The sequence below is a fragment of the Anomaloglossus baeobatrachus genome, chromosome 4 (genome assembly GCF_048569485.1).
Source record: "Anomaloglossus baeobatrachus isolate aAnoBae1 chromosome 4, aAnoBae1.hap1, whole genome shotgun sequence".
Taxonomy (NCBI): Eukaryota; Metazoa; Chordata; class Amphibia; order Anura; family Aromobatidae; genus Anomaloglossus; species Anomaloglossus baeobatrachus.
In genome coordinates this window covers 223895013-223910359 of record NC_134356.1, presented here as the reverse complement: position 1 = coordinate 223910359, position 15347 = coordinate 223895013, and the positions used below count along the sequence as shown (strand labels likewise).

The window sequence follows — 15347 nt, the reverse complement described above, 5'->3', positions numbered from 1 at the left end:
TTTTGGGCCTGGGGAGGGTGGCTAGATATTTCCTTTTGCGTTGCAAGGCCTGCGGTAGGAACAGCTAAACTCTGCACAGGGAAAAAGAACTGGATGTGGTGTTTGATGCCAATGTGCAACAATAGGTGAAAGGCTATCCCTACAGTTAATGCAGGTAACAGTGGTTTTACTACACGAAAAGACAATATTTAGCCATGAAAAGGACTTTTAGTTTTAGGTTGCAGCAGAATAAGTATAGAAGGACTGTTTTGCAATAAACCCTGCCTATATGCCTGCTCTAATACAAAATTAGCCGTCCTCCAGCAGCTATCCTTACAGTGAATTCATATAATAGTGGTTTTTACTACAAGAAAGGACAGTATTTAGCCCTTAAAAGGGCTTTTAATTGCATGTTGCAGCAGCAGTATAAGTATGGAAGCAATGTTTTGCACTAAACCTTGCCTAAATGCCTGTTCTAATGTCAAACTATGCCTCCTCCAGCAGCTTTCCCTACAGTGAATGAAGGAAACAGTGGTTTTATCATAAGAAAGGACAGTATTTAGCCCTGAAAAGGACTTTTGGTTTTAGGTTTCAGCAGCAGTATTATTATAGAAGGACTGTTTTGCAATAAATGCTGCCTTTATGCCTGCTCTACTCTAAGCTCTTGTTCCTAGATCAATTCTCCCTGAACTGAAGTGTTCTGAACATCGCACACCGGGTCTTATATAAGACCTAATGATGCAATGCAGCCGGCCAATCACAGTAATGCCAGTAGCCAACATGGTTACAACATTACTTGTGTGTGGAAAGCAATCCCCACATGTTGATTGGCTGTGAAAAAACCACAAAACATGCAGTGCAGGGACTTGAGAATGGCGCTCTAACACCCACAATACTCGATTGAGTAACGATCAGTGGTGAGCATGGTCACACTTCACAAATAAGTATTTATGGTTCTATATGGTAATACGGTTCCATATATGTTGTACAAGCAAGCATAAGAAATATAAGCAAGAAAATAACAAAATTCTCCAGGTCAGTATGATTACGTAATACCAATCTTAAAGGGGTTGTCCACTACTAGGACAAATCATCCTCATTCCACATGTTTGCTCCCATTAAAATGAAAAAGAATATACTCACCTTCCATGCTGGCATCACTCTAGCGCTGATTGGGCACAAAGCTTGCGTGAAGTAATAACCTCAGGTGAGCCCTGGGAATGCGAATGTCGACACTGCTGGAATGGCATCAGCACTAGTGATGAGCGAGTACTAAAAAGCTCGGGTGCTCGAAGCTCGGGCCGAGCCTCCCAAGATACTCGTGTACTCGGGCCGAGCAACGAGCCCAATGTTATCCTATGGGAGACCCGAGTATTTTTGTGAAATGACCCCCCGGCAGCATGGAGAAACCCTAAAAATGTCACAAAAGTCTCAGAAGAGTGCTCAAATGACATGGCAACAGCATGGGGAAGACCCCTTGAAGCATTTATCACTGAAAAGTCACAGCTGTGAACAATTTTGTCCGCGTTTTACGCCATTTTTACGGACTCACCAGAAAACCTTCCAAAATGACCCCAAAATGATTTTTCATGGCGGAAATGTTAAGGGCACATACCCAATAGTGAGATAGAGCTGGTGTATGTTACTTTTTGAGATTAATACATGAAAGATTTTACGTGAAAACATTGTGTGGCACTCCGATGTCCCTGAGAAGAGACGTACATGAAGGCCTCTTGAGTCTAATGTGCCCATTTTGAGGAAGTGAGTCTTTTTAGTATTTTCCTTTGCCAGGGCAGTCCAAAATTGTGAGGTTCACCAATGCCCCTGCATACAGACGTGCATGAGGGCCTGTAAACCTGAAGTGCCCATTGGAAGGAAGTGGGTCTATTGTAGTATAGCCCTTAGGCAGGGCAGCCAAAAATTGGGAGGCTCCACGTTGTCCCTGGATAGAGACGTGCATGAGGGCCTGTAAACCTGAAGTGCCCATTGGAAGGAAGTGGGTCTATTGTATTATAGCCCTTAGGCAGGGCAGCCAAAAATTGGGAGGCTCCACGTTGTCCCTGGATAGAGATGTGCATGAGGGCCTGTAAACCTGAAGTGCCCATTGTCAGGAAGTGGGTGTATTATAGTATAGCCCTTAGGCAGGGCAGCCAAAAATTGGGAGGCTCCACATTGTCCCTGGATAGAGACGTGCATGAGGGCCTGTAAACCTGAAGTGCCCATTGGAAGGAAGTGGGTCTATTGTAGTATAGCCCTTAGGCAGGGCAGCCAAAAATTGGGAGGCTCCACGTTGTCCCTGGATAGAGACGTGCATGAGGGCCTGTAAACCTGAAGTGCCCATTGGAAGGAAGTGGGTCTATTGTAGTATAGCCCTTAGGCAGGGCAGCCAAAAATTGGGAGGCTCCACGTTGTCCCTGGATAGAGACGTGCATGAGGGCCTGTAAACCTGAAGTGCCCATTGGAAGGAAGTGGGTCTATTGTAGTATAGCCCTTAGGCAGGGCAGCCAAAAATTGGGAGGCTCCACGTTGTCCCTGGATAGAGACGTGCATTAGGGCCTGTAAACCTGAAGTGCCCATTGGAAGGAAGTGGGTCTATTGTAGTATAGCCCTTAGGCAGGGCCGCCAAAAATTGGGAGGCTCCACGTTGTCCCTGGATAGAGACGTGCATGAGGGCCTGTAAACCTGAAGTGCCCATTGTCAGGAAGTGGGTGTATTATAGTATAGCCCTTAGGCAGGGCAGCCAAAAATTGGGAGGCTCCACATTGTCCCTGGATAGAGACGTGCATGAGGGCCTGTAAACCTGAAGTGCCCATTGGAAGGAAGTGGGTCTATTGTAGTATAGCCCTTAGGCAGGGCAGCCAAAAATTGGGAGGCTCCACGTTGTCCCTGGATAGAGACCTGTTAGGTTCTTAATGCCTCCGTGCTTGCATTTAAAAACCGCACGTGTGTGCCTGTTGGTGGCAGCTTTCCGCTGCATTTGTGTGAGTTTTGCAAAAACTTGGATATAACGCACAAGTCTAGTGAATACACATCAGCACAGCACTGCAAAATGCGCAAGGGCGTTGTCAACGAACAAGGAAGTGGACGTGATGGTGGTGCAGGCAGAGACCGAGGTTGTGTGCAAGCTCTAATTTCGCCACAACAAAGGGCCACATCTAGTCGCTCGCACGTCCTGTCCCAAATTCTTGGGGACCGCAGCAGTACACCGCTCTTGAACCAAGACCAGTGTCAACAGGTTGTTAGTTGGATAGCGGATAATGCTTCCAGTCAGATTGGCACCACCACAAACACTCTGTCTTCCACACGGTCAAGTGTCAGTAGCCGTGATACTGCACCGCACATTTCAGAACCTGATCCTCCTTCCTACCACCAGGCCGAGTACACGTCCACGGACATTACTGATCCCACACTTGGACACTCGGAAGAGCTGTTCGTTCACGTTTCCATTCACAAATTCTGGCCTCTCGCCAGCTCCTGTTGAAGTGGGCCATGACGAGATTGTATGTACAGATGCCCAAATATTTGAGCAGCCACGTTCTCACGAAGTTGGCAACGTGTCTCAACAAGGGGTGGACGATGATGAGACACAATTGTCAGGAAGTCAGGAGGAGGAGCAGGGTGCGGAAGAGGAAGACGACATGGTGGATGATCCAGTAACTGACCCAACCTGGCAGGAGGATATGCAGAGCGAGGACAGCAGTGCACAGGGGGAGGGAGGCGTAGCATCCCAACAGGCAGTAAAAAGCAGAGTGGTGGCCCCAGGCAGACGTCAGGCAACTGTTCCCCGGAACAACACGACACAAGGTGCCTGTACAAATGTTAGGTCTTCCCGAGTCTGGCTGTAATACTATTGTATGTATTGAGGATTTCGATTGCGTTAGGGCAATGACAACCAGAGACGAGTTCTTGGTGCAAGACGTTTATAATATGCAACCAGCAAATATGTACATAAACGGAACAAAAACACAGTAGAACATAAATACAGGAAATACCTTCCAGGGACGGAGCGAAAGGGAATTCCCGGGACCGCGCACCGGACTCCCCCAGGGAGACCACCAAGAGCGAACCCCTATACAGGGACTGTCTGGCAATCACCCCAGAAGCCCTAAATGCGCAGCAGCCGGGACACAAAAGGGCAATAGGTAAGTCCAAAAATGTCCGTACGTGATGTGAGTCCAGAGTGGTATTAAACGGAAGGAACCGGGCAGAAGTGCCGACCAAAGACGGCAAACGGAGTCCGGGCACAGCTAGATGATACCAGATGAAGTCCAGAGTCGGTGTCGGTTGTTTTCCAAGAGGATCCGAATAACAATCAGGAACCAAAAGCAGCAGGGCAGGAGCACACAGGAAGCAGTATACTCAGGCACTGGACTAAGCTTTTGGGGCGGCTTTTAAACAGATGGACAGGAAGTAGGGCAACAGAACAGAAAACTCCATGTTAACAAAGGGCAAGCTCTTTCAAAAGAAAACTGGAAAACCCGGAACTCTGACACTGGCAGTTTTTTAAGTTGGCTCCAGATGATTCTAAAAAGGCCATTTGCAACACCTGCCATGCCAGCATCAGCAGGGGTACCAAAACTAGCAGCCTGACCACCACCAGCATGATCAGGCACATGTCAGCCAAGCACCCGACTTTGTGGGAAGTACAACAGAGTCGAGGAGCAGTGCTTGCTGATGTCACTGCTACGTCTTCGCTGGTTGTGCATGCGAGCCAATCCCCTGTCCATGCTGCCTGCGAACAAGCCTCCTCCGGCCATGCACCTGCAGTTACCCACGCAGAAATAACACCATCATCAAGCACGTCCTTGTCCCAGCGCAGCGTTCAGTTATCCATTCAGCAAACCTTTGAACGCAGGTGCAAATACACTGCCAACGCCCCACATGCCACACTTCTAAATGCTAACTTTTCGCGACTGCTTGCGCTGGAAATGTTGCCTTTTAGGCTGGTTGAGACAGAAGCAATCCACGACCTGATGGTGGCAGCTGTCCCACGTTACTCGGTCCACAGCCGCCACTATTTCTCCCGGTGTGCCGTCCCCGCATTGCATAACCACGTGTCACAAAACATCACACGTGCCCTGAACAACGCTGTTTCAGCCAAAGTCCACCTAACCACAGACACGTGGACAAGTGCATGTGGGCAAGGCCGCTACATCTCGTTGACGTCACACTGGGTTAATATTGTGCAAGCTGGGACCCAGTCTGAGCGAGGGACGGAACACGTCCTTCACACACCAAGTTTTGCAGGCCCTACCTCAGTCAGGGTTTCACACACACTCTACAGCTCCGGAATGTCATGCTCCTCAGCCTCCTCCTCCTCCTGCGCATCCTGATCCACTTTACCCTCCACACCAGTCCCAAGCTGGAAGTGTCGCGGGCGGAGGAGGGGACGGTGCGCTCTCCCACTGCTCGGGTCCGGCTGACGCTGCTCTACGGCTGCTGCTGCTCGTTGGCTCGAGCGATGGCCGGATCCCGGGGACTCGAGCGGCGCTACTCGCCCGTGAGTGAAAAGGGGTGGTTTGGGTTTTGGGGATATTGTCCGTGACGCCACCCACGGTTGTGGTGATTGTGTGGACACCACCGCTGCTCTGAACGGGGATCCTGGGAGCCTGTGACAGGGAGCAGCTTTGTTGTTATTTCTCCCCTCCGTGGGTAGGGGGGTTGGTTGTCCCGGGGCCTGGTGATGGGGTAGAGATGGATGACAGGCGGGTTGCGGGGCCTGATGAGGTGCAGGGTCGCAGGGGCAGCGCTGTGCCGCACAGCACGGAGGTACTCACTCAGCCCAATGATGATGACACAGTTCACGGTAAAACAAGTGGCTGGATGGACGGGTCCCTCGGACGGCTGCGGTTGTTCCTCCCTGCAGGTTAGTGATGACTGTCTCTCCCTGCACCTAAGTTAAGTGTTGGTAGTGATGGTTTCCCAACGGTAACCCGCTCCCCGACCTGGATATGGGCCGGAGGAGCCCCTTTTGCCCACAGGCGCTGACCCTGGGAGACGGTTGCCCTTGGCGGTGGCGGTGTCTCCCCTTCACGGTTGGACGGTTGCCTTCTATCTGGACTTGGCTGTTTGGAAACCCTGAGGTCCCCTTCACTAACGGATTTGGCAAATTCACGGCGACACCAAGCCTTGCCGGGATCCGAAAGTCCTCTGCCAATGGTGCTGGCTTCTCTTTGTATACCGGTCCGGTACGGCCGGGTCACCACCCGTCCACGGTCCTTACGGCAGACTCCAATCGGCCTCCACTGCAGACGGTCACCACATCCTGCCAACCTTGCTGTCCTGTCCGGGCCACACACCCGGACCAACTTCAGGCTCTTTGCTATCACTTTTCTCCTCTCTACTACTTTCCTCCTTCCACTTCCTTAGCTTAACTCTCACTGCCTGTGTTTTCCCTCCTCCTCGCTGGGTGGAGACCAACCGCCTGGCTCCACACCCTGGTGTGGACAACAGCCCCTGGGGAAGGCAACAAGGATTTTGTGTTTTGACTATGATATGCCTGCAGGGAGTGTGGGGTGTTTAAGTGTTGTGCTCTGTGGCCCCTGGCTTGTCCAGGGCGACACAGAAGCACTGCAGCACTGCCTCGGCGAAGCGGCAACAGGCAGTGCTGAAGCTAATCTGCATAGGTGACAAACCCCACAATGCAGAAGAGGTGTGGACAGCTCTGAAACAGCAGGCAGATCACTGGCTCACAACTCTGAACCTAAAGCCAGGAAAGGTCGTGTGTGACAATGGCCGGAACCTGGTGGCGGCTTTGAGGCGAGGCCAGCTGACACATGTTCCATGCGTGGCCCATGTGCTCAACCTCGTGGTTCAGCGGTTTCTAAAGTCATACTCAGAGCTGTCTGATCTGCTGGTAAAAGTTCGCCGCCTGTCTGCACATTTTCGAAAGTCACCTACTGCTTCAGCCGGCCTTGCCGGCTTAAGACGCCGTTTGCATCTTCCGGCACACAGACTGGTGTGTGATGTCCCCACGCGTTGGAATTCAACTCTGCACAAGTTGGTCAGGATATGTGAGCAGAAGAGGGCAGTTGTTGAGTACCTGCATCACCTAAGCCGTCGGGAAATGGGTCAAACTCCACACATAACACCTGAGGAGTGGAGATGGATGTCCGACCTATGCACCATCTGCCAAAACTTTGAGGACTCCACCAAGATGGTGAGCGGCGATGACGACATTATTAGCGTCACCATACCGCTTCTCTGCCTTCTAAAATGGTCTCTGCTCAAAAAACAACCATGATGCATTTCAGGCGGAGCGCGATGAGTTTGAGCAACAAACAGTAGTGGGTGTGGGTGATAACACACAGCCCAGCCTCGTCTCATCACAACGTGCAGTGGAGGACTATGACGAGGAGGAGGATGAAGACATGGAGCAACTCTCTGGCCAAATTGAGGATATGACATGCAGTCATATCCTCGGTTCAGCGTGGCTGGCCAGAGGACAGGGTAGATGATGAGGAGGAGGAGGACAGCATGTTCAGTCATCGTGTTGGTCAGGATACTGAAGTGATGGCTGTTAAGAGTCTGGCACACATGGCTGACTTTATGGTAAGCTGCCTGTCTCGTGACCCTCGTGTTAAGAACATCTTGGCCGACAATCATTACTGGTTGGTAACACTGTTAGACCCACGCTAAAAGGAGAACTTTATGTCTCTTATTCCCGAGGCGGAGAGGTCAGGCAAAATGCAGTAGTTCCAGAAGGCCATAGTCACGGAAGTAGGCAAAGCATTCCCCTCACAAAACGCTAGCGGCATAGGTCAGGAATCAGTGGACAACCAAGGCGTACAGCCGAGAGGGGCACAAGTCCAATCCGCCAGAGGTAGGGGAACAGTCTTTAAGATGTGGGACAGTTTTCTCAGCCCCTCACATACCACAGCCCCTGAGGTGAGGGGTAGTGCCAGAAGAAATCCTAAGTTTGGCCAGATGCTCAAGGAGTACCTTGCAGATCAAACAACTGTACTCCGACATTCCTCTGTGCCTTACAATTAATGTGTATCCAAGCTGGACACGTGGCATGAATTGGCTCTCTACGCCTTGGAAGTCCTGGCCTGCCCTGCCGCTAGCGTTTTGTCAGAGCGTGTTTTTAGTGCCGCAGGTGGAATCATTACAGATAAACGCACCCGCCTGTCAACTGTAAATGCTGACAGGCTGACTCTGATCAAGATGAACAAGGGTTGGATTTGGCCAGACTTCACCACACACCACCAGCAAATGACAGCGGAATTTAAAGTTTGTAACGGGAATTTGCCATGTACCTCCACTCACCCATGGTAACACACTTCTGGACTTTGGCTAATCGCTGGACTGCTCCTCCTTCTCCTCATGCGCCATCATGGTGACCGTTACAATAGTTAAGCCGTTGTTTCAGGTATACCCCCAGTGGTAAATTTTTTCGCCCATTCTTTCTGAATGGGCATTACAACGACAGGAGACCCGCTCCTTTGCAATGGGAACAATGTTTTGAGGCCCTCATGCACATCTCTATCCAGGGACAATGTGGAGCCTCCAAATTTTTGGCTGCCCTGCCTAAGGGCTATACTACAATAGACCCACTTCCTTACAATGGGCACTTCATGTTTACAGGCCATCATGCACGTCTCTATCCAGGGACAATATGGAGCCTGACGCTGCCACTGACTGCCACACACGTGCTGTTTTTAAATGCAAGCACGGACGCAATAAGAACCTAACTGGTTTTTAGGAGCGACAATTACTGAGAAGTCTGACACTATCAGACACTGCTGACTGACGTGTATTATACACTAGACTTGTGCGTTATATAATAGTTTGTGCAAAACGTGCACCTGTACGCTGCCACCGACAGACACACACGTGCTGTTTTTAAATGCAAGCACGGACGCAATAAGAACCTAACTGGTTTTTAGGAGCGACAATTACTGAGAAGTCTGACACTATCAGACACTGCTGACTGACGTGTATTATACACTAGACTTGTGCGTTATATAATAGTTTGTGAAAAACGCACACAAGTGCACCTGTACGCTGCCACCAACAGGCACACACGTGCGGTTTTTAAATGCAAGCACGGACGCAATAAGAACCTAACTGGTTTTTAGGAGCGACAATTACTGAGAAGTCTGACACTATCAGACACTGCTGACTGACGTGTATTATACACTAGACTTGTGCGTTATATAATAGTTTGTGAAAAACGCACACAAGTGCACCTGTACGCTGCCACCAACAGGCACACACGTGCGGTTTTTAAATGCAAGCACGGACGCAATAAGAACCTAACTGGTTTTTAGGAGCGACAATTACTGAGAAGTCTGACACTATCAGACACTGCTGACTGACGTGTATTATACACTAGACTTGTGCGTTATATAATAGTTTGTGAAAAACGCACACAAGTGCACCTGTACGCTGCCACCAACAGGCACACACGTGCGGTTTTTAAATGCAAGCACGGACGCAATAAGAACCTAACTGGTTTTTAGGAGCGACAATTACTGAGAAGTCTGACACTATCAGACACTGCTGACTGACGTGTATTATACACTAGACTTGTGCGTTATATAATAGTTTGTGCAAAACGTGCACCTGTACGCTGCCACCGACAGACACACACGTGCTGTTTTTAAATGCAAGCACGGACGCAATAAGAACCTAACTGGTTTTTAGGAGCGACAATTACTGAGAAGTCTGACACTATCTGGACTGTTTTAGACTGTGTACACCAGCCCCAGATATGATGAAGGCTGGTATACGGTCACCACTAGGAATGGCTATATACCCTGCCTGCCTGCCTGTATACTGCTACAATAGTCCTGACAAGGACTCTTCTGGTCACTAGCCTGTATTCCGACCTGGCTATACCCTGCCTGTATATAGCAACAATAGTCCTGAGAAGGACTCTGCTACTGTACTCCGACCTGGCTATACCCTGCCTGCCTGTATACAACTAGAATAGTCCTGAGAAGGACTTCTGGTCACACTGTTTGCAGCCCTGCTCCGGAACTAACTATAAAGGGCCGCAAAGCTTTCCCTGAATCAGCGACACTCTCCCTGCACTCACTGTCTGGATAGCTGTGAGCAGAGCACAGCGCGCCGGCCGGTATAAAGGCTCGGTCACGCTGTGCAGGCCGGCCAATCACTGCAATTCCACAACTAACAGGGCTGTGGCATTGCAGTGGTCTGCCAGCCAATCCCTGCATGAGGGCTGGCTCTCAAAAGAGCGCCAACATGCAGGGATGGAGACCACGAGTACAGCACGAGTATCGCGAGATTACTCGGTCCCCGCCGAGCAGCCCGAGTACAGCGATACTCGTGCGAGTACCGAGTAGTTACAAGCATGCTCGCTCATCACTAATCAGCACAAGAGGTGAGTATAAGCTTTTTTAATTTAACAGGGGAAACATAGGGGATGCAAAGGGGTTTCCCTAGTTGTGGACAACCCCTTTAAGGTTTTTAAAATTATTTTAGTGGTAAAAAAAAGGAAGCTGGATGAAAGCTTGTTTTTTGCATGGTAAGTTGTAGATTTTATTAATATAAGCTTTGAAGCACATATCACTTTTAATTCATTTTTTTCAGGCAAGCGTGGGTACCGCAAAACTGAAATTCTGGTATTTTGATTTTTTTTCTATCTGGAATTCAATGAAAGGTTTAAATAATGTTATAGTTTTTTTCTAAGATGATACAAAATATGTTTATTTTTACATTTTTTAATTTCTGCATTTTTGAATGAGGAAAAGTATATGATTTAATCTTTTCTAAATTAAAAAAGAAACAAATAACATTTTTTTTTATCTCTAGTTTTAGTCCCCTTTGGAGACTTGAACCTGAAGTCATTCAATCACCTACCGTATACCATTGGTCCCCAATCTGTCTGATGTTGTGAGCCACATTCAGCTCTAAGAGACGGTAACAAGTTACATTGAGCTCTGAGAGACGGTTGCATGCCACCCACATCCAGCTGCAGCCCCCCTCATAGTAGTGTCAGCCAGAGCCGCCTTAACTGGTATAGTGACAGCCAAAGCTTTTACACAGAGATCACAGCGAAGTAGTATGTCAAGATCGAGAGGTTCCCACAATACTCCCATTCAATATTCTCGCATCAAGCACTCGCACCACATTATCACATCCAGCTTCAAGCTTCTCCTCTGACAGGTTGTATCATCCTTCCTCCAGTTTACCATATTTAAATAATCTTCAAACCCCCAGGGCCGCTATATGGCCTTCCAGATCTGTTCTTCTGTGTGGGCTTACTCACATAAATCTCCATTTGGAGACCTGCCCTTCATAGCTGCTTGATAGACCTGGTGCTAATGTAATAGGTTGGCAGACAGCCGCGAGCCACATACCACAAGCCGGCAAATCACATGTGGCTCCCGAGCAACAGGTTTGGCACCCCTGGCCTATTGGCCTATACTATACACTGCATTACTGAAGTTGCAGTATATAGTATAATTGCAGTTCCTCTATTAAGCCCGATTACTGGCTGCGCTTAACAGGTGAACTAAAATGGTATTCACCAGGACCTGCTGAAGGTAACGTATTGGCTCCCTGCAATCATGTTGTGTGGGGGGCAATGGGGGATGGTTGACTTGCGACATTTAAAGGGAATCTGTGACCAGGTTTCTACTAGCCCATCTGCGAGCAGCATAATACAAGAGCAGAGACTTACTGGGCTGCTTGCTGTCATTTTGATAAAATGCCTGGTTTATCTGCTGCAGATCTAGCAGTTATCTGAATGATCTGTGTATAACCCCGTCCACATTATTAATTGGTTACATAATCTTCCTCACCGAAATCTGGCATTGCCTAGCTAACCGTTAGATAGTTACATAGTTACTCAGGTTGAAAAAAGACCTAGGTCCATCTAGTTCAACCTTCCTCCACCAGTTCTACATTTGGTCACTAAGTCATTTATAACCAACAATGTTGTGTGTACTGAGGAAATCATCCAGCCCTTTTTTAAAAGCTGTTAAATTCAACTAAAGCTGATCATTCAACTACCTCTCATGTTTTAGATGGGTGGACTATTTCTAAAAGTGCTTGCCACTGTAAATCTGCTCCCATTTTTTATTGAACTATGCTAACTAACAGTATACAGAATATTTATACAGCATGATAAAGTAAGAACCAGCTAAGGATCCACCAACCACCAGGCTCTCAGTAATGCACAATAAAAACATACAAATTGATAGCTGAGACCATATGGTCTTACTATAATGTGTGATGTTTAATATTTTTTAATTGCAGGTAGTGTATGATACATGCAATTGTGTGGATGGAAATAGTGTTCCTTTGAGGGTGGCATGTTAAGTCTTCAGTGGGTACACAGGCTGATTTAGATCACAGGTCACATATACAGATGCCAGAGCATTGGACCACTCAGATTCCACTCTAGGTGGGGCCAAAGTATTCAAGGAGACAGCTTTTCTGCCATATGGACAGTAGGACGTAGCCTAAAAAAGATCCTGGGGTCTGAAAACATGGGTTTATTTACAAAAAAATGCATGACGAATCATTACCCTATGTAGTAAGACTAATAGCCAAAAAAAAAAAACCACTATTGGAAGCTGTTGTACCGCCTCCGTGCCAGCAGCCGAGCTGCTCGGATCCGGATCCGCGGTGGCTCGAGGGTCTCCGGACCCGGGTGTCTGCAGCCACTCAAATGAAGGGGGTATTTACAGGGGATGTATTATAGAGTTTGTGACGCCACCCGTGGTATGTGGTAATTAGGAGTACCACCGCTGCAGTTGGGAGTACCCGGGGGTGATGGAATGGGGCAGCCAGGTGTTGTGACCCTCCACGGGTAGGGTGGAATGCCCCGGGACTCGGTGAGGGTGAGGGGGAGTGCCGTTGGATGCAAAGGGGAGACTTGCATGCTCACTCAGTCCATTAAGCTGAAACCGACAACTGGATAAACCAAAGTTCTGGATACCGCTGCCGCTGAGGACAGCGTAGTTTGGGTCCCATCCCCAATGGTGCTCCGCCTGGTGATCCGTGACCTTCCTCCTTGCACTAAGTTTACTTCTCTGTTGGTCCCGGTAGTATGAAACCTGCCGGGTCCCGCTCCCCACTATGGCTAAGTGTGGGAGCTTGCTCTCAGGGTTAACGCTTGGGATTTTCTGGACCATTTTGAGTGGAAAGTCCTATCCCCCTCGTTGCGCTGCTCGGGAGGGTCCACCCCTTCCCCGGTGTGACACTACCCTGGTGTTCCCGTTATGTCACTCAGCTCGCCTGGAGTCCTCCCATGACCAAGTATGATATCTGCAGTCACATCGTGTCAGAAACAGCCATCATTTCATTCAGTTTATTCACCCTGGGCATGTACTGTTCCTTTGGTAAAGTGATAAAATCATAACAGAGAGCTCTTTAGATCATTCCTTCACACTCTGGTTGTTCAGTAATAAATCCTAGTGGAAACCAGTATTGTGTGAAATCTGATTCAAGTACTACTAGTATACTGCAATATGTCCATTTGCTAAAAATCATTCAAGCAGATCTTGATAAAAGGTCCGAGAAATGTTAATTTCTGGACAGCTTGACTTTCGGAAAACCAGATAAGACTTATTACTTCCCATGGGATCTCATTTTGTTTTCAATGTCCATATGTAGCCATGTGTGCAATATATTGCATTGGAGATGGTGGTGCCGTAAAACAATGCTGCACTTATAATCAAAGGGGTTATCACATGATATACTTCTTCTCCGGACAAAGAAATTAAAGTCTAACTGGGGGAATCTCCAACTTTGAGGATACCATTACCAATTAAAATATGCCTGCTCACACACCATTAAAGGCTATAGGTAAGCAAGGAAACAATGGCGTGAACCAGAGTTGCAATTTCCATATGTCACCTAGACTTGAACCTTAAGACCGGGGCCACACGGGGGACTAATGCAATCTTCGCATGACACTCGGCTCATGCTGACAACACAGCGGGAGCCGAGTGTCATGCGATTGTCCCTGCAACTGAGGTCCGATCATGCAATCGGATCACAGCTGCGGGTGGCGGGCCAGTGCTGAGGAGGGCTTGGCCGGCACTGAGGAGGGGAGGGTCGGCGCTGAGGAGGAGAGGGAGGGATTTATCTCCCTCTCTCCTCCATAGCCGGCTATTGCCATTCTCGCCCTGCACTCACAGTACACCGGTGTACTGCGATTGCAGTGCGATTTTTCTCTCTCCCCATAGACTTGAATGGATGCGAGAGAAACCAGGATCGCATTACAGTCGTAGCATGCTGCGATTGTTTTCTCGGTCCGGTTAGGGCTGAGAAAATAATCGCTCATGGGTGCTGGCACATAGGCTAATATTGGTCCGAGTGGAAAGCGGTGTTATATCGCATTGCATTCGCTCCGATTTTCATCCCGTGTGTCTTAGGCCTTACTTACAGAGTAATTAATATATCACATATTATTTCTGATAAATCTATAATTTATTTGTAAATGGACACTAGCGCTCAAAAAAGTGGGGGGCTCAGCACCCCTTCCCAATCAACGTGGTAGTTTTTATAATTAAATCTATAATTTACTTTATGTATTGCTAAATATTTATATAATTCTAAAATTACTTAATAACTTAAAATTTGATGCAACTACTAATAAAATAAAAACTGTATCCAAATAAAATTGATAGTGTTTTAAAAAAAAAAATCCAAAATGTTACTAATGATAGCTATTTCAGCATCTATTGGGGATGTCGCTGAACTTTACCAGATTCCGGATTGATAAATCTCATGCATACCTAAGCAAATTTCCATTGGGGTTTGTGTTTAGCCTAGTGACATTCATAATTGCTGGAAATATTGAGCTCATAGTAATTCCAATAAGAGAAAACAAATGGCACAGGTTTATTTTACCCCGATTTGTTCCATTAAATCTATCTCCGACAGACAGAATCTATAGAGGATTGTTGTAGTGTGGCGAAGAAGGAGAACATCAGTACTAGTCTAGCTTCCCACATCTCACCAGTAAACTGCAATGATGTAATCTGCTAGGTCTGCGTCACATGAAAACAATTCCATGTGTGTAACGACTACTGAGTAAGGTCATGAAAAAGCCCGACACACCACAGTATACGCAGAATTCATGTCAATGACTATCCAACACATGATGGGGATTGTATAGCACATTTTTCTCAGATTTGATGCATCCCTTTATACATTACATCACTGAATAACTTGATACTAAGTATCACTGAGAATGAGTCAGTGGCTAATGTTATACACATTGTTACTTTACTAAATACAAACTCAGTGAAACATTCTGATAAACACATATATAACTATACAATGCAATACAATATAAAAAGGTAGATAAGACTAAGGTACTTCATGGGATACATTATGATGTTCTTAATTAATGATAAATGTAGACCTCAGGAGCATCATCTCAG

The 15347-nt window shown here is 47.6% G+C and overlaps 1 protein-coding gene across 3 annotated transcripts in view; it reads right to left on the bottom strand.

Annotated features, from left to right (window-relative positions):
* Window positions 1-15347, bottom strand: part of ANO4 (anoctamin 4) — a 481162-nt gene that overhangs the window by 280114 nt on the left and 185701 nt on the right. The gene's annotated exons all lie outside the window — the stretch shown is intronic.